The sequence below is a fragment of the Pleurodeles waltl genome, chromosome 11, assembly GCF_031143425.1.
Source record: "Pleurodeles waltl isolate 20211129_DDA chromosome 11, aPleWal1.hap1.20221129, whole genome shotgun sequence".
NCBI lineage: Eukaryota > Metazoa > Chordata > Amphibia > Caudata > Salamandridae > Pleurodeles > Pleurodeles waltl.
The window spans coordinates 66501382-66526134 of record NC_090450.1 but is presented as its reverse complement, the minus strand read 5'-3'; the positions used below and the strand labels follow the sequence as shown (position 1 = coordinate 66526134).

General features: G+C 42.7%; 1 protein-coding gene across 3 annotated transcripts in view; it reads right to left on the bottom strand.

Annotated features, from left to right (window-relative positions):
- The window catches only part of KCNMB2 (potassium calcium-activated channel subfamily M regulatory beta subunit 2), a 471865-nt gene that overhangs the window by 351271 nt on the left and 95841 nt on the right, over nucleotides 1–24753 (bottom strand). Inside the window, exon 1 of one of the 3 annotated variants that reach the window (XM_069213067.1) lies at nucleotides 17573–19107. The exons of 1 other annotated variant lie outside the window; for it this stretch is intronic. The gene's annotated coding sequence lies outside the window, so the exon portion shown is untranslated. Of the gene's footprint in view, nucleotides 1–17572; nucleotides 19108–24753 lie in introns of those variants that run through there. One more of the 3 variants, XM_069213069.1, reaches the window with a different exon arrangement.

Sequence of the window (24753 nt, the reverse complement as noted above, 5' to 3'; positions counted from 1 at the left end):
AATTCTTTTAAAGCCCCAGGGAGGTGGTGGTCCCCCGGGCTGCAGGAGGGGCCATGCAGCTCCATGTATTATATTTGTTCGCCACATGGCTCCCCACATTTCATTTGATAAAAGGCCTGGGTAGGTGGTGGTTCCTGGGGCAGCAGGGGGCCGGGTGCCCACCCACTTGCATTCCATTGTATATTTGCCGCAGGGAGGTGTTGGTCGATGGTGCAGCAGGGGGGCATTGAAATGGCCACCCGTGGGCCTCACAGAAACAAGTGAGGGAGACCGTGCTTGTTTTAAAAAAAAAAATCTGTGGATCCACATATCTGCAGAGACTTGTGGTGAAATAAAAAAAAATGCTTTTTAGCTCTAGAGGGGCCCCTGTGGGACTCCAGCACCAGAGCTAAGAGGTCAGGGTGGCACTACCCTGGCCGCTTTTATTTTTTTACATCATTTTCTCTGGGTCTCAGCTGAAGCTGAGTCCCAACATGGCTGCCAACACTTCCTTTTTGCAATCAGATTTCAGCACGAAATCGGGAAGGTTTGTGAAGTCTTTGAGTCCCTATATATACAAATTTGGATTCTCTTTAATTTCTCTAAGACTACTGAGTTTACACCAAATAACAAAAAGGTTGCTTTCTGGACCAAGAGCTACTTTTCTGCCAAATTTTGTATAATTCCATCCAGTGGTTCAGGCACTATCGCTGTTCACCATCCCTACAGAAAATGAATGGAGAAAAAGTGTTTTGGGGCCCCTTTTGCTCAGACCCCATTTGAAGGATCACCCCAAAACTTTCCGGACAGCAGCTCGCTTGAGTGTCAAATTGTTTTTGAAAATTTTGTGAAGATTCGTCGCCCGACGCCAAAGATATAGGAATGTAAAAAAAACACTTTTTCTATAGAATCTAGGCTCTAACTGTAACTACCTATAATATATATACATACACAAATATTAACACAGGCATACATAGATACATAGATAGATAGATAGATACATAGATAGATAGATAGATAGATAGATAGATAGATAGATAGATAGATAGATAGATAAATAGATAGATAGATAGATAGATAGATAGATAGATAGATAGATAGATAGATAGATAGATAGATAGATAGATAGATAGATAGATAGATAGATAGATAGATAGATAGATACTCGGACCTGCAAATCCTCAAGTCATTACTAGAGGACTCTCACAAGTCAAATGCTGAATCTCCAAAATTCTTTCCCAGAGTTACAGTTCCTCAAGTAGTTACTAGAGTTTACTCTTGGGCCAGATGCAAAGCACTGAAATCGTTTCCCTAGTCATTCCTAGGTATCCCTCTCAAGTCAAAGGCAAAAGCTTTGATATTTTTTCATAAAGATGCAGTTCTGCAAGGCATTACTAGGTGCCCCTCACAAGTCAAATTAAAAAGTATTGAACATCTTACATGAAGCTGCAGTCCTACTAGTCATTCCTAGGTGTCTCAACTGTGTCAAATGTAAAAACATTGAAATTCTTCACAATGCTGCAGTTCCATAAGTCATTCCTAAGTGTCACTCAAAAGTCATATGCAAAAGATTTGAAATTCTTTAATTAGCTGCATTTCACTAGTCATTATTAAGTGTTACTCTAAAAATCAGATGCAAAAGCTTGGGAATTTTTACTTGAAGCTGCATTTCTATTAGACATTACTAGGTGCCCCTCAAGCCAAATGCGGGCGCATTCATATTATTTTGTGATGTTACAGTTCCAACAAATGGTTACTAGGTGTCCCTCACTAGTCAAAAGGAAAAGCATTGAAATTCTTACATCAACTCAGAGTTCTACTAGTCGTCACTAGGTGTCCCTCCGAAGTCTAATGCAAATGCATTGGAATTTTTTCATGAAGCTAGCGTTGCGCAAGACATTACCAAGTGCCCCTTCATAATCAAATGCAGAATCCCTAAAATTCTTACATGAAGCTAGAGTTCCACTAGTCAATACTAGGTGCCTCTATTGAGTCAGATGCAAATGGACTGAAATTTGATATAAAGTTGCAGGTTTACGAGTCGTTAATAGGTGTCCCTCACAAGTCAACCGCAAAAGAATTGAAATATGCATTCCACTTGTTGTCAACAGAGGTTCTGCTCAAGTCAGCAGCAACTGTTTCTAATGACCTGTACTAAGCTGAGGTGGTGTGGCTATAGTATATACATTTTAATACTCACTTTTGCTATTTTAAACATTTGTGCTTGTTGCCCAAAGGATTCATAATACTGAATCCGAATTACAGATTTCAATACATTTCTTGATTTTTTTTAAAGTTTGTTCTCACACCGAACTATTTATAGGAACGTGTATTCACTTGTAAGTACAATTAGATAGTTTTTTGTGGTTGTTTATGTTTCTGTAACAGGGAGATCTCACACGCCCGTGAGATTGCCTGCTTAGTTTTGAACGCTTCCTTTTGGGGCAAGCAGCACTATTGTAAGCCTATCTTGCAGTACAAGATAATGAGTGACTGCTGCAGCCTTGTGAAGCTTCCTCTAGGGGAGCTACTGCAGCGGGGAGAGTCTCCTTCTATGTGAATTAAATGTCTGTGCCCCTTATTCCAGGAGAAGGAGGGATCTCGGTATCAGGGAGGATGGCAGAGCATCTGCAAAATTCTTCGGTCTGAGAAGAGTGTTTTCTGCATACTGACAGTGCTTGTACAACATATGGGTACCACATGACATTTTTTGTTCTGGGCCAGCAAAAACTCCTGGCACCCTTGCTAATTGTGGCCTGCAATTTGGAGTACAAAATTAGCAAATGAAGGAGAACATCAGGTTGCAAAAATAAATTATTCGCATCAGCACATGAAATTGCACGACCCTGTGCAAATAACTCTCCCTATGATCATCCCTTTTTGTATTTTGAAGGACTGTGACATTTTTACAACATCTGTACAAAGGATTTCTTTCCAGCATTAGGACCCTTTGACTCTCTTTCACATGTACTCTTAGGCCAGGTAGAAGCAGCATCCCAGCCTAGAACCACGGATTTCTGCCAGAAATCAACTTCACAAAGCCACTCTCAGCCAAGGGATTTATCAACTCCATGGGTGAAAACTTGGACATTTCATTCTTCTAAAAATCAACTTTACATTCCGTCGTACCTACTCTTCCCCGCGCTTCAGACTATAAAATGTCCATTTTGCCGTTCAGCGTTTAATTTAGAAATAGATAGTGTAGGGACCCAAAGTTTTTCTGGGGAACCCGTCGCCTTTGCTGCCATGCAAGGTTGCCGAATATAAAGGTTGCCTAGTCCTGATTGCACCTCATGCCTCTTTCTTTTACCACCCTACAATTCATGTATTGTTTTTTCTCACTATTACAGGTTATTTTTCACCCCTGTCGCCCCCCCCCCCCCCCCCCCACCACGCTCCTGGTGACTGGCTTCATGTGTTATTGTTAGTTTCTTGGGGCCAGATGTAAGTAGCTTGAGGTTTGTGATTTCCTAATGGTGAATGTTTGCGATTCGCTATCAGAAAAGCGCAAACTGAAATGTACAACAATGTGTTGTGATTCCTAAATGTGTCGTAAGAGACATGCCTCATTAATATTCATGCGCCAGGTCGCAATTTGAGACCCATTGGGAATGGCCACAATCACAGAATTGGTGGCCTGTTGGGGTCGGCAGACCAACATTTCTGTGATTGTTTTTAAATAAAGCAATTTCTTGTTTGCATTGCAGTCAGCTTTCCTTAAAGGAAAACAGGATGCATTACAAAAAGAAAAGTGAAAAGTTATCTTTTAGGGCGACACTCCTCCGCCCTAATGGAGGAGCTGCCCCTGGGTTCTTCTGATAGCTTGACAATTCCTTCACTGATGTGACCTTTGATGGCACCAATGACTTACAATGTTTGTGAGGATAACCCTTTTATGAAAAGCATGTAATGTACTTTTGATACAGTTCATTTATTTTATGCTGTGACATTTCAATTCCTTTCCAACAGCCATATCTCCTTAAGGAATTACTGCAGAATGTAAGTTGTGAATGTATGTTTATTGTGTGTGTTTGTTACAGAAGAATATTGGTTTATTTGTTCTCGGCTTTGTTCACTTGCGACATATGGCGCTGGAATGTGATTTTCAGCTTAAATCAAAAATAATGCGGCTACGCAAACAAAAGCCAGCCAACCACGCCAAAACATAATGTTGCGCAGACGATGACGCCCCAGATGCAATAAAACCACTGCAGCATTACAGACAGTGGGACGAGGGGAAGGACATAGAGCTGCATTGCAGTTTGCCTTTGATGGAAGGAGAGAGGCGTAAGGGCCCTGTCATTTACCTTCACCTCACTTCTGTATGAGGCTTGGATTGTCAGCAGTTTCACTTCCGGTGTCAGCCGGAAGAGTGGACCATTGCAGGAAGAGGCTGTAAGATGGCGAGTGTGCAGGCCTTCACAGGGACCACCTAGTCCAAGGATGGTTCCCGTCATTGTTCCGTCCCCGCCAAGGTGATCGGACCCAAGCATCACACTCCTCTCTATGATTTGACCCCTCTTCTTAGCTTCAGTGCCATTTTCTGTTTCCTATGACCTGCCTGCTACTGTGGTGCTTGGTCCCCTAAAAAGCACAATGTGATGCCAAACCACCAGGTGGAGATGTAACCTTTGCTGGTGGATTTGCACCCTAACTCTTCAGAGCCCATGGCCCCACCCAATGTAATACATTATAATATAATATTTATCTAGGAAGCATGAAACACAGAGCCAGCTCTTCCCATCTGCAAAGCATACTCAGACTAAATCCAGATATTAATGGAAGTGATTATATATTTCTCTTGAAAAGTCAATAAGTTGTCTTCTTCAATGTGTTTGCATCTTTTTTTTATCCATTGACATGATTTATCACTATTTTTTTCTTATTTTAGTTAAAAAGCGGCATCAACACAGAAAAAAACAAAGGGTACCTTTGATTCAAACAATGATTGTAAGTCTGCGGGATCATTTTACAACAGAGGGGTCTAACATAGATCTGATGGCTGAATCCATGCCACATAGGCAGGGAAATCAGGAACGAAGTAAATGCATCACAGTTAGATTCAGTCAAGATAAAGCTATCTTACGTTGGTATCCTGTGAATCTAGCACAGAACTGACATTCCTCGGCCTATGACAGATATTCCCGCAACCCACAGAATCACAGAATCCATCCAGATACTTTCCGTACTCAGTTTAGACAGAAAAGCAGCTTTGTTGGTGCAACATTGCCCATGAAAAGATGACACTGCCATGACTTGGTCTACAAATAGGTAATTGTTTCAACATTCAATATGTCTTATCTAGAAAGTGAATGAACCTGCTCAGAAAAGGATGGTTTACAGTGTAGGAGTTTTCCTTGTGGAAAACACTCTCTGGAGATGCATTCCTTGCAGCAACCATCTCTGCTTTCTTAGAAAGGTGCTGACTAGTTTCTCTGATCTGCAAGATAAATTCCTGATAAATGATATTGTTCTGCCCATGATATTTGGGTCTACCTTCTTTAGAAAAAGTGAGAAATTGCCTCAAAACTCAATTCTTGTCCAAATCCATTGGCTTATTCTATTAGTTTCCAAATATCACCTGCCCTGGGTTGTTGACACCTCCTCAACACCTTAGTACATGCTATTGCGTCTCCATCATTACATCATCAAAATGATCAATCTTAGTCACCACTCCAGAACAGCGTGGTTAAATGTAATGTGTAATTGAATGAAAATGGAACTTGTACCCTCTCACTTTCAACCACACCAAAACCCCAGATCACAAAAGCATTTTCGGCTATTGCTTTATGGCGGACTATGCCTTCATTTACACCTCAGCAACTTACAAAAGGGTCCTGGAAGGCACACGTGATATCACTACTATATACTTCTCCAACAGGAGTGAGGAGAAATCCTCAGTAGTAAATCCTACAAAAAAGGTAGGATTTGGGTGGAATAAGGTGTGGTTAGTCTTGTTTTTTGTAAAAGACTACCACATTCTTCGTTATTGATCATTCTCAACCTGCAGTGGGACTCTTTCCCATCTTGAAAATAGTCAGAGATTTACTCCTCTTCGAGTACAAGAAGGAAAATGTCTCATCCCCAGATTTCAGAGGGCACTGGGGAAGGGGGTTCACCAAATGTTATATCCAACGAAATAACAGGAAAACAAAATGTCTTTTACCACATTTGGCTGCCAGTGGGAATTACATTTTGCATGCAGTTCAGCAAGGGGGACCAAGTAGCCTTCAAAAACACACATACCACGAGCACTAGTGGCCTGGAAATCAGTGCCTGGCATGACGTTACATGCTTACTATGACACCTGTTTTGTGAATGGCATTAAAAGTGTAAAAGTACTTTCAGACAGAGTCATAGACCTTCACCAGTACTTTACCACTTTTCAATGGGAGTCGATCTCAGATTGTTAGTTCAGCCTAGGCAGTGGGAGAGAAGGACATCAGCCTGCTAACCTCCCCCTCCTCTGCCCCCCTCCTCCTCTGGTGTGGCTCTGAGATGTTTAGAACAAAGCCACATGCTAAGGATGATCGTACTTAGGCCACTTCTAAATTGGTTCTGATAGCCAATTCATTCCAAAGCTTAGAGGTAGCATTTAAAATACCTAATTCGCCTTTCCCATGGATTCTGCACCAAAACAAATCATTTTTATACTTATATGATTATTAAATTCACTAATTTTCCTATAAAAAACTTGTTTAACATCCACACAAGTGAAACTGCCTTTTAGAAACACTTTGCTTCACCAATTAACCATCAGATTTGAATTCTTCATGGAAATGTGGTGTGTGCAGACTTAGACTACCCTAAAGCTTTATTCTTTTTGGAGCATTAATAAAACATCGATTTTATATTATTGCATTCTCCATGTCTACATTGTGTGACTCCTTTTTTCCTTCATCTTATTGATTGCCCTTTTTCTGCCTGCCTCAACTGTGCCCATCTTAATGTCGTCGCTAAACTTTAGCCTTTGCACAGTGATTAATTTGTAAAAAAAAAAATATATATTAAAAAAAAAAAAAAAGTTCAGGGTATCAAATGTTTTTTAATGTGCCCGCCACCAGAATTGCCAAATGGCAAGGTTTCTAAAAATCTAGGCCTTCTAGTCCTGATTTGTTTCACCATCCTACACTTCCTGCTTCTTTAACTCAACTTTACAGATTTTTTTATCCCCGCATTCCCAGTTTGTCAGTTTTCCTATCTTTCTCTTCCTCCTTCTATCTGTATTTTCTGCCATTCTTTCTCTTGCTCAGGGTTATAGTCTGGTAATAAAAGACAAGTCTCAATCCTCAAAAATGAAAGCCAGTGTCCACCACCTGCAATCATTGGCTCAAACGTTTTTGTTGCGTAGAGGGTTAAACTTCAGAACTCTTGGCCTCTGACTATAATCAATAATTATGAATGTGATACAAGCTACACTGACACTATATAATTGCCTCATTTATCCAGAATGACCATCAATGCACATTACTGCTTAATTTGTAAAGGAATAAATGCTGGTGACCAAAGTTTACTCGGGAGCCAAAGGCCGGCACTATCAAAGATCGCAATGCCAAGTACCAAGGTTGTGTAGTCTTGAATTCACCTCATGCCTCTTTCATCCACCACCAGACACTCCCTGCTCTTTTATATCAGTCTGGCAAATTCCTGATTTCTCTTTCTGTCATGGTTTTTCCGTCTTTCTCGTTCCCTCTTTTGTGTTTCAATCTCTCTTGCTTGGGTGAAATTTTTAAAAGGATAAATAAGTACAGTTTCCCTAAAAGGTGTGCTGGTGGGGCCCACCTGCAACCACCGGCACACATTAAGCACTGTTGCACATCTGTACCTTTATATTTCCTTTGATTATTTTAAATATTGAAACTGTGTGATTTTTTGCAGTCCCTTCAAGTTTTATGCCGGAAACTGGACTACAAATATACTCTGAGGTCAGTGCACGAGAAGATCTTAAGTAATGTTGCAAATATGCTAATTTTTTGTAATAAGCAATGATAACTGAGTGTGTGGAAAAGTGTCTGTGTGGTTCAGTAGTGCAGCATTTTTTTTTTTGGTTGTCATTGGCATTTGTGTAGTTCACTGTTCTGGTTTGGAGCCTAGAGTATCCAGGTATTTTCTGCACCATGGGTGAAAGGTCGGTTGGAGGTAGCAGCAAGCTTATGAAGTTGTTATTTTTTTAATACAACAAAGGATATTTTGACCAAGTGGTTTTGTGGGAGTGACTGCCATATTTTTTGATACTTTGCTGAAATTATTAAAAATTAGCATTTTCAATAAGTTCACTTGGATGTATATAAAGCATTGGGCTATTGTATGAACATTGAAGCATTGTAGATTTCAGCTGTATGTCAGAGTATCCATAACAAACAAATATTGTCTTATATAAATGTTGTGGCATTAATGTAGCTTACAAAATAAAACTATACTTCCAAAAATATTGCTTCATTGGTTGTAGATTTCCTATTATTAACTCCCATAATGTGACGTTTTTGTAAACAATATTTAGGACACCGTTTTTTGTCAAATGAGTGGTGGAAAGTTGGGGGATCCCTTCAGATCACAGAAGCTGTTTCTGGTCCCAGGGAAACATGCTGAATTTGTCCTGGTGCCATTTTCTGCCACTGGGATCTAATTGGCACTCTGTTCAGAGCAGCAACCTGAAGCAGTGATGGGACTTTCTTATTTTAACATCTAGTCATACCAAAAACAAGGCCTGATTTAAAGCGCCACTAGCCCTCTATTTGTTCAAGTATCATCCTGGCTGGCAGCAATCGGCAGTCTGACACCGAAGTACCCATGAAATGGAAGGAAACTAAGGTGCACATATTGTTATCTCTTCACAAGAACCTAAGAAAAACTATTAGAGAAGTACTTTCAATTCTGTTCAACTCCCTATGTAAGAAATGTGGTTCGATTATGAGAAAGCAAGATGTAGCGGTCTTTAAGAGTAACTACACAAGCATTGATGTAAATGGCAGCTAATATTTTATTTATTTCATTCCTTTATAGTGCTACTCATCCCAATGTAGGGTGTGTAAGCACTTTACATCATACACAAAGGCACAATAAATCATATAAGTGTGTAAATCAATGTACAAGAAATGTTACAAAAGGCAATGAGGGTTACAGGGTGTAGAAATCAGATATCATCCATACTTGTAGACATCATACATTCTGAGTGAATGGCCTGGAGAAACACACAGTTGGGATATAAAACGTAACACAGTGGTTGAGGTTGTCTGTACCAATTATACAGGATTACTTACCAAAGGTTCCCTTCTTTACAATCTTTGCATGCCAACAAATTGATTAAAAAAGTATTAATGATCCAAACCCATGGCTCACAGTTTGCATGCAGATCTTTGATGCTGGTAAATAGAGCACTGTGCTATATTAGAAGGTTTGCAATGTATGAACTGGGAGTAACAAAAATCTTTATGTGTCAAAAGCAGTAGTCCACATACCTATCACCATAAAATCTGTGATCTGCATTTTACACAATGTGCTTTGCAGAAGATATATTAACCCTCTATACTACTTTATAAATCAAAACTATATCTTGACAAAACACAGAACTCCCACAGCACTGTTATCTGCTAGATTATTGTACAGCTATTAAAATCCGCTCAGGATTGCTGGGCACTCAATGATCACTGCAGCAAGTGTCTTACCCTGTACGATATTTTAAAATTAAGCATCTTTGTGACCAAATAGGAAGTCTAGAACAGATTCACTGTCACATATGTCTTTGTTGCCTATTTATTTGCAGCAGATTGTTTAAAAACTAAGAGCCTGATTTAGATATTGGCAGACGAGTTACTCTGTCACAACAGTGATGGACACCCCGTCCACCGAAACGAAATCCCATTATATCCCATGAGATTTAGATTTTGGCGGACAGGCTATCTGTCACTGTTGTGACAGAGTAACTTGTCCTCCAATAGCTAAATCAGGCCACAAATGTATAGGTTGACTCTCAGACTCTGCTTTTCACCCTCTGCACCTTGTGATTCCATCCCCTTCCCTTAGCCACATTTGACCTCGGTTTATGGGCTTCTGGAGTACTTTTTTTTAATTCCAGCACTGTGTTAGATTCTATTAAGGCCATGCTATTTTTGTACCATACCAATGATATGGACACGGTTGACCATATTAAATCTAGGTGCCAGAGTAAACGTAGAGCATTTATCGACTGCTGGCAGAAATAGCTATATTAAGAGCATCAGAAACTACAAAACTCTGTGTTTAAGCAACTAAGTTCTGCATGAGGATTATGACCAATCTGCTAAAAGTAAACACAGGAAGTAAATGGTAATGTCAACATTGATTGAATGCTAATCACATATAGAAAAATCTCCAGTGTTCTTTCCTTAACAAGAAAGACAAGACGAGTGAATGGGAGAGCTCACACGATCAGAGATTCCGTGGTCCTGCTGATGAAAGATCAGAGACGCTGTGGTCCTGCTGATAAAAGATCAGAGATGCAGTGGTCCTGCTGATAAAAGATCAGAGATGCTGTGGTCCTGCTGATGAAAGATCAGCCGATGGAAGATATCAGACACTGTCAAAATTCACACTGATAGATAGGAACATGGAATAAAACCTGCCCCCTGGTGTAGCAATTGTGCAATGAGCTGTAATGCAAGCTATGAGAATGGGCCCTAGGTTGAGTAGTAAATGTCACAGTTGGGTGCAGTGGGCCTCTCACAATCGAGCACCCCATTGACACTGTACCTGCTGCACTAACGATATCTACACCCCAGATGTGGTTGCACCACGGAGCATGAAATGGCTGATATGACATAAACTATCACAACATAACAAAACGTAGCGTAACATAACATAACGTAACATAACACAGCATAAAAAAGAGCCTTGGATTCCAGAGGAGTAATGTGGAACATGATTCTACAATGATACCTTAATTCATATTTCAGTGACTACAAGGCCAACTTAAAATATGGAGAAAGATTTGTCACATCATGTAAATCAGCCTCCTGTCAAGCTGGATTGGGGTTGTTGCCATAGATGCGTGTACCTGCTTTGGCAAAGATCCCACCAGGTGAACCCCAGAGGCAATTGAAGGACTTCTTAAAGTTGCCCTTGTGTCCTCTTGTATGAGGATGTAGAAAGGTAAGACTCAAATATGAAAAAAAGATTAAAAAATGCATAGTCCAAATCAAGTTAATAAAAAGTTGGTAATTATCAGCTATTAACGAGAAACATATTGAAACTTTGTTAAAGGTGAAGGTAAACTGAAAACAAATGTATGAAATGCCTTTCCAATGAAGGTCAGAAGGACCCACAACTAAAAAAGGAAATACAAGTCCACAGGAAAACGTTGAAAATTATGAAAAAAATTACTTTTCTGTATCAGGTTTTGAAAAGGACCTACACAAAAACCTATAATTTCTGAAGCGTGAACAATAGGGATGGAATTTTAGAATAGCCTTTTTAATAAAGTTACCTTGAGACATAGCGAGATGGCGACCAAGGCTTCATCTGACGAGGTATCCAAAAGGTAATTCAGGGTGAACTGGTCATCACAGTGAAGAAGAAACCAAAAGTTGAAAAAGCTAAGGTGGAGAAGGTGCTGCTTGATGGCTGATGATCGATGCATTCGTCTGAGGCACTGGATCGCTTCTTGCAGCTGGTGCTGTTTGCATTTTTTTACAGCCGTCACGATGGATAGCTCAGCTGAGCATGGTTGCATGGCCCTGAATACAGTGAACAGCTGCTCCATTTGATATCTTTAGATGAGTTAAAAAAGATGAGACGGTGAAGGAGCCGGAAGATGAGGTTACCTCTTCATTCGATTGATGCTGGCACTTCATCCTGGTCTACCGATGTAAGTCTTAATTTTTCAGTGTTCCACATGGTTAGGTTCAACAGCACCAGACATAAGCAGTAAGGGTTGGAAGACTTTACTCCTGCAAAGTAAGCAAGAATCTGCTGGTACAAATCTTTCACCCCTGCTTTACGGAGGCAGGCACAGAAATGATGGGATGGAGGCTCTCAAGCCTACATGGGGTATTTATATTCTCAGTGACTTCTCATAGTTACGACCGCACTTAGACCTTCAAGTTCTTGGCACGTTCAGAGCATTAAAGCAGTGCAAGAGGTCCCTGCCACACTTTCGGGAACCAGGTTCACCAAACTAGGTAGTTGTGTTCAGTTCAAGCCGGGGGTTTGCAAAAGAACACAGATCACTCCTTCCTCTTCCTTCAGAAATCAGGTAATGGTTCAAGACCCAGAACTGCAAGTAAGTCAGTGGGTCCTTTCTAGGCACTATACAGGGAGAAGCTGTGTTTTGATTGATATAATTTGCCAGTCCAAAGAGCACCAATCGTAAACTATCCCTAAACTACCTAAAGTCTATGGTTACTTTCGCAAGACAGCAACCTCACCCTATTGTTATTGTTGGTTTCAGGACACTAACATCTTACATATCACTTCCTATGAATTCCTTAATGGCAGAAGACTGATGGAAGAGCATCTCATACCATCATTTATTCCCAGTTCCTTACATTTCACATTATACTCAATTGACAATTCAAATGTAAAGGAGATACCCTCATGCTGTTTAGAGACAAGGGCTAACTGTTTCCCAGTGAACAAACAGATTCACCAAAAGGGTGATCAAGGCTTAAGTTTTTTTCTTGGGAACACCTATATAACAAAGTTGTAGAGAAAGCTTGTCTATAATGTTCAATAGCTTCTGGTTTTGTGATTTGAGTACATTCATGAAGCAAAATAAGTCCAAGGCATCTGTTGCTATATTGGATTAAGCAGTGCTTAATTTGTGAAAGATAGTTGGTATCCAAAGCTCTGCTCAAAGGCCTGCGGCAGGTGCAATTAAATGTCAGCAAGTGAATACCAAAGCCGATAGTCATTAATCCACTACAAGACACTCCCTACCCCTTTTTCTTGCTCTTGCAGGACCCTGCTGTTTGTGATGAGTTTGCCCTCTTTCTCCTCCTCCGTCTTTTGGGTCTGTGTTTATTCTTCTTTCTCTCGTTAAATATGTGACACAGAAAACAAATAAGTGTGGGCCCCAAACATAAGTGCCCTCATCAGCAACCACCAGCTCAAATTATGCCCTGAGATTCAGGAAATTTCTGATCTTAGGTCACAATATATAATTTCTTGTAAAATATAGATTTTATACATATTATCTCACACATTACATGGACCTTCCAATTTTTATAATTTTATCAACTGTGGCCAGGGATATGTGGATGTATATTCTAAATTATAATGGAGGTTATTCAGAAAGGCACGTAGGCATCCCGTGTGTTCTTATGCTCAGAGAATTCAGCAAAAAGGCAGAAAACTAGACAGTTTAGGAGAAATTAATTTTTCTTTTTTAAGTAAGCAAACTATTGTGCAGGAACTATCGCGACATGTGCACCAGAAACACTACACTGGTCTTTAAATGCAATAAAGGTGGTCAGTTATGTACCACAAGCCGTGATCTGCATTGGCCTTGACTTCTGTCCACCAGTGTGAAATATATTTTAAGAGATGCAAAGGAAGATGGAGGCATGGACATATGACTCACCTGTCAATGATGTTCACATCACAGCGCAGAGAGCTAAAAGTATGGTGATCTAAGCTTTAGGCATAGTACAAGGATAGATGCACAGAGTCATCTTGTCTCACTGAAAAAGTAAAGGCCACAAACAGAAAAGACTTGGTGTCGACTAATTTCCCTGACTGGAATAATGATCACTGCCTTGCAAACATATTGCTTCCAGCTGTTTTGCACTGCTGATTTCTATAAAAGTTTTGGACACTCTATAGTGCACTTTAGCTTCCTAGGTGGTCTTTCTTGTTAGAAGTTCACATAGTGATGAAACGGGTATGTGGCCAACACTGCTCATCTTACAAAATGTGAGGACATTTTCTGTATAGAATCTAACATTACATTTTGTGTCACATGAGTAGGAGGTTGACATCTATCTCATGCATGGATTAATAACTTTATCCTCATCTCATGTGTTTTTTGGTGATCAGGATCAACCAACTATCCATCTCCTGTAACTGTTGAATCATATCTACCAATAGATTCCTTTTGTGTGCCACTGACAGGAAGAACATAGATCTAAACAATTTGCTCCATATGAACATGTGTAAAAATGGTCGGCCTTCTAAAGTATCGGTCTGACAAGATTGCGGTCTTTAGAGGCCATTTCTTAGTAGCGCACGTCATATGATGAGCTCCCTGCAAGGAGGGGGATCACTTAGAAAATCTTGACTTGCATAGTGAGTCTATCCATTTGTTGCTGAATCTCTGAATTATAGACACAATTGGTTTTCCTGTACTTTTTCAGTTACAGAAAGGACCAATTTAATAGCTAATATTATCAATAAGTCTGGTTCAACACGCAAACTTCCTTCTTTTTTGTAAATTTCTCTAGAACTTAAACTTTGCTTAATTAACTCTTCAAAGAAATTTATAAATTATTAGAAAACTACTTTTCCAATAGGAAGGTAGGCTCATCATTTTAGAATGTGGCTCATATGAAGGAAAATGTTTTTGTTCCACTAACAGAGTTCTATTTTGTGATTGTGATGATCAAAGACGTGCCTCTCCTTCTGATACAGAGGAATAACCAAAGACAGTCAGTGCTTTGAGGTCCTGGCTTAAGACCAGACGTTGATATGCTACATGAGGTGGACATTCTTAACACATGCGGTCGAGCTTACATGCTTATTGTAAAGACCACCTGAGATTCGTGTGATACATAGGCCATTGTGTGCTGATCATTCATGAAGGCCATGGGGAAGCACCACTGTTCGTGGCTCTCATTCTTCTTTAACAGTTACACCAAGCATGTCTATCTGGCTTTAATCCTATCCAACAATAACACCAGTAACGGAAACTGCTAAACTAATTCTGCGAAAGTGGTTAGAAGATGGAGATGCTGCTCTTCGAGAACTACTATTTAATTTCTTCCATTCATCTAACCTGATTTTCTACAACATCCTTTCAACTCCAGATAAACACGTATGCAAACCAGAAGTATTCTATGACTCTGATCTTGCCTTCACTTTGCAACTCATCACTGCCATCAAGATCATGATATGGCATCTAAGCCAAAGAGGAGTACTTTCCATGTGTCTGGCCATTAACAAAATCACACAGGTTCCCTCTGTGGTTAGTTCCAGACTCAACTATGGCAACACCATCTACTCATGACTTAAAAAAATATGAGCTTTCCAAGCTCAAAAGAGTTCATGCCCACATTTAATTTACATCACATTTGCCTTGAGCACCCTATGATGGTCCCACATTAGGAAAGGTTTAATGTTTGTCTCTCTGTCTTATTCACACATCACTTCTTGGATGTGCCCCGGCACACTGCTCCAAAATTTCCTAACCCAAGTAGCCATGAGATAATCCGAGGTTTACATCATTTTAGTCCAGTACAAAGATTCATCGGCAGAACCCTTCATGTACCGTTATCATCACTCTGGAGCACTTATATCTGGTACCAGCAGGATCATTCTTAAATCAATTTTGGAAAGAACCGCCATCTTTTCCAATCAGCAAATCGCCATGATGTACAGAACCACTTCTAGATGCTTTACCCTGTGTCAACACATATCATTGCTAAACCTACCAGTCCTCTCAAATGCCTGTAGCTAGTTGTAATCCCCCAATTTGCTCAGCTAGTACAATTTTTGGGAGACACAATCCTATCAAATATTTACAATCAAACTGTAGTTGCTCAAGACATCTGTGACAGTGCCCTCACATAACTTGTAAACAGATTTACCTTAAAAGATGGCACTGGTGGTTGGCACTTGCCTAAATTATTTTGCGTTCATAAATGAATTTCAACATTTACTGAAACAATGCAGAAATGTAAATTGTTCATTTTGCCTTAGGTTTGTAAGGCATTTATTTCCAACAGATAATACAGGTATCTTTCACAGAAAGGTAACACAACTTTTAAGAAAGTGTATGGAGCACATCCAACTCTGGTTACATATCTGTTTGCCTCCTTAAATTTCTCTTTAACACTTCAATCCTGACAAACAGTTATGCTGTTGCTAATTTCATGGAAAAACAACATTAAATAGGTAAATATATTGTCCCAAAATGATCCTAAATATGGAAAGTTCGAAGTTTCAGCACAAGTGGTTAGCATTATTTAAAGGACAATGTGCCAAGAGAGGAACTAACCTCTTAACCAGCCTCTGAAAGTTCAGAACATATTGACTATAATGACAGTTTCCCACAATTACATTCTCAAACAAGCCTTTCATAACAAACATACCTAACTGAGGGGGTACCAGAGGTGATTATGTAACATCTGTTATGATTATCTAGATAGAGTAGTTTACAATGACTCGGATAAAATGTCCTTATTCCAAGCAAAGATCACCCCATAACTAAACCCGTGAAGATATCTATCACTTCTGTTTGCAAAATAAAGTGCTGAAGAGAACTTTTGGGTGGCAGAAAGCAAAGCACCTTTCTAGTACAGGTTGATGCCTAGGTTCAGGTGTTGTATGTCCGAACATCATCTTTAGAAATATCGTCTGGCATAAACACTACCTCTTAAATATCATTTACAAAACATATCACCCCATTCGGTGTAGATTGTCTAACATTAACTCCGTTAGTAGTAACAGGTGATATTTTGACAATGATATCCAAATACCAAACTAGTTTCAATATGCCCATATTCTATAGGATGCCCTCGGTAGGCATTATTATTAGGAGAATTCATAAAATTCAGGACATCAATCAGTGCCATAGCTTAAAATAGGATACCTGCCACTGGTGGAATTGAATAAGAGTACTTCCTGCGTGGGATTCTTGTCTTACTTTCCAATTAGGAACTTTTGTAAACTGCAGGAAAGTCATTGCATTTGATTTTAAATGTACTTGTGTTTTTTTACCCAGATGCTCCAATGCAAACTATTGCCACTCAGAAAAGTAAGGCTTCAGAACAGAATTAACAGCTATGTATTGTGAACATCCAGTGCTTAATTTGTAAATAAAAACGTGCTGGTGCCCAAAGCCCTCCTTTTAAACATGCAGCTTCTGCACTTAAATGCGCGAGTACGGGATACTGGAGCAGCTAATCCTGAAGACATCTCGGGCATCTTCAATCCATTTACAACCACTCCTTGCCCCTTCAGGTCACTCTTGCAGCTTTCTGCTTTCTCCCATTGTGACGCTTTTTCGATTTTCTTTTCGTTCGTCTTTCCCATATCTGTCTTTTGCTCGCAGCAAGAGCCTGAGGCATAAGAATAAGCGCCGGCCCTCAAAAACAAAAATAAGTGCCGGCACTCAGCACCGGAAACAATATGCACAAATTAAGCACTGTGAACATCACAATTATGGTCCGCGAAATTTCTTGGACTCGTTTGCCATTAACAATTTTCAAACCAAAACTGGTACATAATTTAATAACCCTATAATTTCATGACAAAAGCATGTGACCAACATCTTTATCACGTGTGATTTATTTTAATCTACAATTGTGGCATCTGTCTTTCAGTGCTTGCCTAAACTCTGACATACTAAATTTATTTCGACACTTTCTGAAATATTATGCAACATTGTAATTGATCACGTTACCTTGGCAACTGTAGATCAGCGTTTACCCGAGGGGGGATATAGATGTCTCTCAAAGGAAGATATGTTCACATTCACACTGTTGTGAATTCAGAGGTCCTACGGGCAACTTCGCCTTCCAGGTTGGCTTTGAATGTAGATTTCTTTCAAATGTTGCCGGTGCCACAATCACAGGTCCATAGAAGCAGTGGCAAATTAGGCAACCACGTCAGAGTCAGAATCTTTAATTAGTAGTCCAAAAAAGTGGAAGCCATATGTCTAACGAGGCGCTACAAAGACAGGCAGTCTTCACGGACCCTTATTTTACAAAGCCTTCGTTTCCATACTTCTGAAAGTGCCGCGCTCTCCTCAGATCACTGTTCATACATTTTCCAATGCCTGAGTCGTTCATATGCGCCATAGTGATTATGGCAACCCCAATTAGTTGCGGCAGACTTCAGTCTGCGGCAGACTTCAGCCTGCTGGCAGACTTCACTCTGCTGGCAACTTTTAAGCACATCCCAAGATTAGTGCGACAGACCCTTGAAGCTGTTCCTTTTGAAGCGCAGAACGGGGAGTCGTTGTCGCGAGCATCGCGATGCGCGGCCACAGAAGTCGATGGCTTTTCCTTGATCGCGCCAACCAAAGAGCTTCTGATGATGGGAAGTAGCGTTGTCGGCCAACCTGGTCCACTCCTGGGTGCTCACGACTCTCCGGGGCTCAGGCAAGGCTCCCGGGTGCACCAGGTTCACTTTTGAAAAGCACTGCAGCGAGGCATGTGGACAGGTGCATTTCGCGGGCTCGCGCGACAGCGCCTCGATCTGTGGGTGCCTGTGTGAGAACCCTTTTCTTACCTCAAGCCAGAGCACCCTGTCCTTCGACTCCGTCCTCCGGAGTGGAATTAAATCCGTCCAAGGGACATTGCCCAGTCGTCGGTGCTTCGATTCCCGCCGAAAAGGATGGCGATTCGACACGAGAGCGGTCGCCTAAAGTGCGTGGCTGGAATTGCACGCAGACAACCGTCACTATCCCTGTTTAGCTCAGAAATGTAAAATTCTCTGAATAACGGAGAAGACAGTCTGTCTGGATGGCACACCAGCCGGGCTACGATTCATCTCCTTGGAAACTGGCTGCGCCCCATTGCTGATTGCTGTTTTATCAAACCCTTCCCAATATCATAGACAGCATCGGCTGCAAGAAACAGTACACGGAGCAGCGGGGCTTTTCCCGGATCAGCATCCACACCCCCTTGCGCTGGACGTGAATGTGCACTGCGCGACCTCTGCAATCAATTACCGTTCGATCAAGGTGTCCTGTCGATGACGTAGCAGTGGTGCCATGAGCTTTAATGCAAGCAAACAAAAAATAGACCCCTGGCTACTGGCTGGTCAGAAATGTACAGCAGTAAGCAGGGTTCTGCGGGTCTCGGTACCACTGCACCTGCGGCACTATTGATAGCACTGCTTCTGGGTCCTATAGCCCTGTGGGGTTCACTTTGGAACATGCCTGTGGGAGTTCCCTTGAACTGCTTGCCAAAGGTGTGTGGACCTTTCATATTTGTAAACACAGTTGCTGTGCATTTATGATATAACCATGTAAATGATATAAGCCCCTCCTGCTCCAGACTACAGGAAAATAAGTACGTTTCGATCTGAATGTACTCTAGTGATTCAACCATGCTAATGTCACGCTTCCTTAAATAGCTGAAAACATTTCTGCAATTACGTTATCTAGCCTTCATTTAAAGGTTCGAATTTTTGTTTTTGAATTAAAAGGGGCGCCCCATAAGGAATTTCACCCTTCAGTGATAGGTCTAAATGAAAGTCCGCGAGCCATTCCAAGTCTCTTCTACCTCAGAATTAAACGTCTGCAAACTCTGGCCTGATTATTCCAGACCTGGAGACATCGAGCCTGTCTTTACCCCTGCGGGGACAGGTGCCTAGGGCAGCTTCAGAGCTCAGCCTCTCTCCCACCTATGCAACACTGCAAGAGGGAACAGGCAATGCTGATGTCAGGCAGCACAAGCCCGAGCTATGGCTTTCAGCATGTTCTGGTCCCTGCTAATGGGAGCAGAGCTGTCCCTTCAGATGGAGAGCAGTATGGTTGGGCAAGTTTGTGTTGCTGTATGTGCATCTCTATAATGTTTCCGACCACATATGGCCTAAGGTTCTTTCTGTTAAGGTCCTTGGATACTTGTTGACCTGAGTCAGTGGCCTGCTGATATTGTCGCTGGCTGTGTTTTATACTGTGTAGAGGTGAGGAATGAGCAGCGGCCAGTCCTGTGCTTAATTTGAGCCGGTGGTTTCTGGTTTGGGGCACTGGCACTTATTTTTGAGGGGTGTCACTTATTTTTCTGTCTCAAGCATTTACTGCGAGCAAAAAAACACATTTACGAAAGACGGAGGAAAAGAAAACACGAAAAAGAGATGCAAAGGGAGAAAGCAGAATGCTCCAAGAGTGAGATGAAGGGGCAGAGAGTGGCTGTAAATGGATTAAAGAGGCTTGAGATGGCTTCAGGATTATTCTGCCTCAGTATTCCATGCTCGCACATTTAATAGCAGCAGCCGTGTGTTTCACACGGGAGCTTGGGGCACCAGCACCTTTTTATTTACAAATTAAGCACTATGCCTGTCAGATCAGGTTAGACTAGCAATGTGTTTAGAGGTGGATTATTCCAGAGCAGTGGTTCCCAACCTGTGGTCCGGGAATTCCTGGGGGTTCGTGAACCCTCCTCAGGGGGTCTGTGACTGCTTAGAAAAATAACTAATATTAACAGATTAATAAAGTGTACATAAATAAATTGGCCAAATGTACAACTGAAAATTTTAAAACGTACTGTTAACGTCAAGGAAACTGAAACTGGAGGCCAAAAATTAAATTAGTATCCTAAGATTGATTTCTGCGAGAAGTGCAGGTGCATCAAATAGAATATAGTTTGGATGATGAGTGGCTTCAAATTATTTCAGAAAAGGTCCACTCTTCCTATTAATTATTTTTTTATATTATTTGTTAGCAAATTAAATAAAATGTGTTATAATTTGTGTATTTTTTTGGAATGTTTGTTTCTGTATTTTTTGTGTATTGTTTTGTGGTTCAAATCTGCGACAGTGTTTAGGCTTGGGTTCCGGCTTCCAGTAATGACTCAGTGGCGGGGTCCCAGGACTCGAATAATGATAACATGGGGTCCACAGAAGTCAAAAGGTTGGGGACAACTGTTTTAGAGAGTCAGCTAGAGACTATTCGGGATCCGCATGACACAATGGGGGTCATTCTGAGCTTGGCGGGCGGCAGGAGCCGCCCGCCAAGCGGGAACCGCCAGAATACCGCTTCACGGTCAAAAGACCGCCGCGGTTATTCTGAGTTTCCCGCTGGGCTGGCGGGCGACCGCCAGAAGGCCACCCGCCAGCCCAGCGGGAAACCCCCTTCCATGAGGATGCCGGCTCCGAATGGAGCCGGCGGAGTGGAAGGGGTGCGACGGGTGCAGTTGCACCCGTCACGATTTTCAGTGTCTGCTTGGCAGACACTGAAAATCTTGGTGGGGCCCTGTTAGGGGGCCCGCGACACCCATTACCGCCAGCCAGGTTCTGGCGGTCAAAACCGCCAGAGCCAGGCTGGCGGTAAGGGGGTCGGAATCCCCATGGCGGCGCTGCCTGCAGCGCCGCCATGGAGGATTCCCAAGGGCAGCGGGAAACCGGCGGGACACCGCCGGTTTCCCGTTTCTGACCGCGGCTGTACCGCCGCGGTCAGAATGCCCATGGATGCACCGCCAGCCTGTTGGCGGTGCATCCGCGGTCCCCGGCCCTGGCGGTAGTCTACCGCCAGGGTCGGAATGACCCCCATTATGTGCTTGAGCATTTGTGTCTTTGTCCTGGGCCTTTTGGTTGTCCATTTCTCAGCATCTGGTACTTCTTAACTAGCAGGACAACTCTGCATCGTTATGCCATTGTCTAGGCCATTGGTTGCAGCATCTTTAAATTATATTGTTTGAATTGCTTGGTATGGAGATAGAGGAGAAGAGAGGCTATTATTATATTGTTTACTGTTGAGTAAGGAAGCACTTAGCTAACTAAGGCGGTCATTCTGACCCTGGCGGTCAAAGACCGCCAGGGCGGAGGACCGCGGGAGCACCGCCGACAGGCCGGCTGTGCTCCAATGGGGATTCCGACCGCGGCGGTAAAGCCGCGGTCGGACCGGCACCACTGGCGGGCTCCCGCCAGTGTACCGCCGCCCCAATGAATCCTCCAAGGCGGCGCAGCTTGCTGCGCCGCCGAGGGGATTCCAACCCCCCCTACCGCCATCCGGATCCCGGCGGTCCGACCGCCGGGATCCGGATGGCGGTAGGGGGGGGTCGCGGGGCCCCTGGGGGCCCCTGCAGTGCCCATGCCACTGGCATGGTCATTGCAGGGGCCCCCGTAAGAGGGCCCCTACATGTATTTCACTGTCTGCTGCGCAGACAGTGAAATACGCGACGGGTGCAACTGCACCCGTCGCACAGCTTCCACTCCGCCGGCTCGATTCCGAGCCGGCTTCATCGTGGAAGCCTCTTTCCCGCTGGGCTGGCGGGCGGCCTGAAGGCGACCGCCCGCCAGCCCAGCGGGAAAGTCAGAATTACCGCCGCGGTCTTTCGACCGCGGAACGGTAACCTGACGGCGGGACTTTGGCGGGCGGCCTCCGCCGCCCGCCAAGGTCAGAATGAGGGCCTAAATGCCTGAATACCCTCATGGGTGATTAATGCACTATACAAATTGACATAACATAACAATGGCTTGGAGCCATGTTGTGCACTTGATGGAGCATGGACTTTTTTTCTAAAAGGACCTGCTGATGCTGGGAGATGAAGTTTCACCTCCCAAGTCGCAGGTAACCATTGTGAGCGTGTCCTGACATGGCATTACATTGGCATAATTTACATGATACATCTATGGGCATCATATTACACGGGCACCCTATTTTGACACTGACTGCAATACTGCGTGCACTACAGTGCATGGAACTAAGGCCCAAATTTAAGAAAAGCGGAGCTGCATCCAATGCATCAACACTTTTCTTCCCCCTACTGCCACCATGTGTGTGCCGTATTTAATATATGGAGAACCTGGCTCAGGCATAATATGGTACAAGGGGTTCCAAAGTTGTGCAATGCAAGAGAAAGTTGCTTGGTTGCCTTACACTGCGGTGGGGAAGCATTCCTGGGGTGTTGCTGTGGGTGTTCCTACTCAACACCCATGGCTTTTGACACTGCCCCAGATTTACAACATAGCGTAAGTCCGGGGAAGGGCGAAAAACGTACACCTCCCCAGAGCAGGCGTAACAAGGACAAAAGTTTACATTTCTCCTAATTTTTTCTTCTCTCCACCTGTGTTGCATTCTGCAGCACACAAAGAATGAGGAAAATGCCTTTTATGATTGTTTTTGTGCAGGAAGCAGGCCGGGTTCTAGCGGGTGGGCCAGGCCCACCCAAACATGACCTTTGCCATCCCAGTAACAGCAAAAGAGACCACAGGGAAAGAACTTGTTAAGTGCTTCCTCCCTGTCGGCAAATGTGATTTTATCCCGCTTTTGTTTGCCTTAATTATCAGTCAGTGGTCAACCAGAAATCTCTAGAATACATTTTATAGTGCATTGTTTTAATAATAGCTGTTTTACTTGTGTACTGATGGGGAGAAAAATACCACCTTTAGATCATTTTCCATATTTTTCTACTGTCAGAAACAAGACTCTGGGCATGCCTGTAAATTGAAAACAGCTGGGTGGCGAGCTTAGCTCATGTCTGAGGCAAGCTGCAGTGGGGAGGTGTGTGTTGGGGAAGAGGAGACAGTGGTATACCTGTCAATGATGCAGCAGGTGCAGTGACACCAGAGCCCAGGTTGTAGGCTAAACTCCAAAATTGTCAAACATTGGGCACACATTGTCCCACCCAAATGCACCCTTGGCCCATCCAGATATAAATTCCTGGAACCGGGGCCTGGCAGGAAGGTGCCTTTTCGGGCACAAAGCAATCATGCCAATAACACAGACATCCTTTCACCATGGTGCAAGGGTTCCTGCTTTGGCGCTCTGTTGCAATTTCTCCGCTGGCTATAGGACAGGAAAGCACTGTATCTTGTAGATGCGGTGCATTCCTGCCCTTTCCATTTGGCGCAGGGCAGCACAGCTAAAAGGTTTGTGTTTATGCCAAATGTTTGTAATTAAGGCCCTGGGGCCACATGTTTGTACCTTTTTTCTCCTCGCAAATGGCATGATTCGAATCGGGCCATTTGCGACGAGAAAAATGCTTTTAGGTATGTACAGATCAATTTTTTGCGATTCGGTAATCTACTTACCAAATCACGAAAAGGGTTTGCGAGTCGTAATTAGGAAGGGGCGTTCCCTTCCTAATTTGCGAGTCGCAGTCCGATGTATGATTGTTTTGTGACCGTGAATGCGGTCACAAAACAATCGCAGTTAGCACCAGTCTCAAATTGGTGCTAACCCATTCGCAAAAAGGAAGGAGTCCCCAGGGGACCCCTTCCCCTTTGTCAACGCCAGCGAAAATATTTTTTAAGGAAATCGGGCTGCATTTAAAGAAAAAAAAAACTGCTTTATTTAAAAGCAGTCACCATCCATGTGAGGGCGGCCATCCCCAATGGGGTCCCACACTGCGACCTACCTCATGAATGTTCATGAGGTAGGTCATTTGCGACCCCATTGCGAATCGCAAACAGTGTAAAGTACACTGTTTCATATAACATTTTCCAGCTCGCAATTTGCGACTCGCAAACGAGTCTCAAATTGCGAGTCACAAAACTCAGGTCGTACTTCTGGCCCCTGGTCCTTAAGGCCACCTGATTTTTTTGTATTTACCCTTGATTGAATGAAACAGTTTGTTTAAACCTGCCTGGTGGCACACAAGAACTGTAACTATAAAGGATAGCACTAGAAGAGGTTTCCTTTAATGATTCCAGTTTCATTTTAATCACATTTGTCATTTTCATCAGCAATGGTGAACGCCACCATCGAATGACAAATGCAGCGCTTAATTTGAGCCAGTGGTTGTCCGTGTGGGCCACTGACACTCATCTTTGAGGACCATCACTTACTGGTGTTTCCGCATCAGACACTTCCCAAGAGAGGGCAACTGCACAAGGGAAGAGGAGCAGGAAGCGAAAGATGGAAAACCGTCACCAAGGGAGAAAGCGGGAACCCAGGAGAATGAGATGATGGGG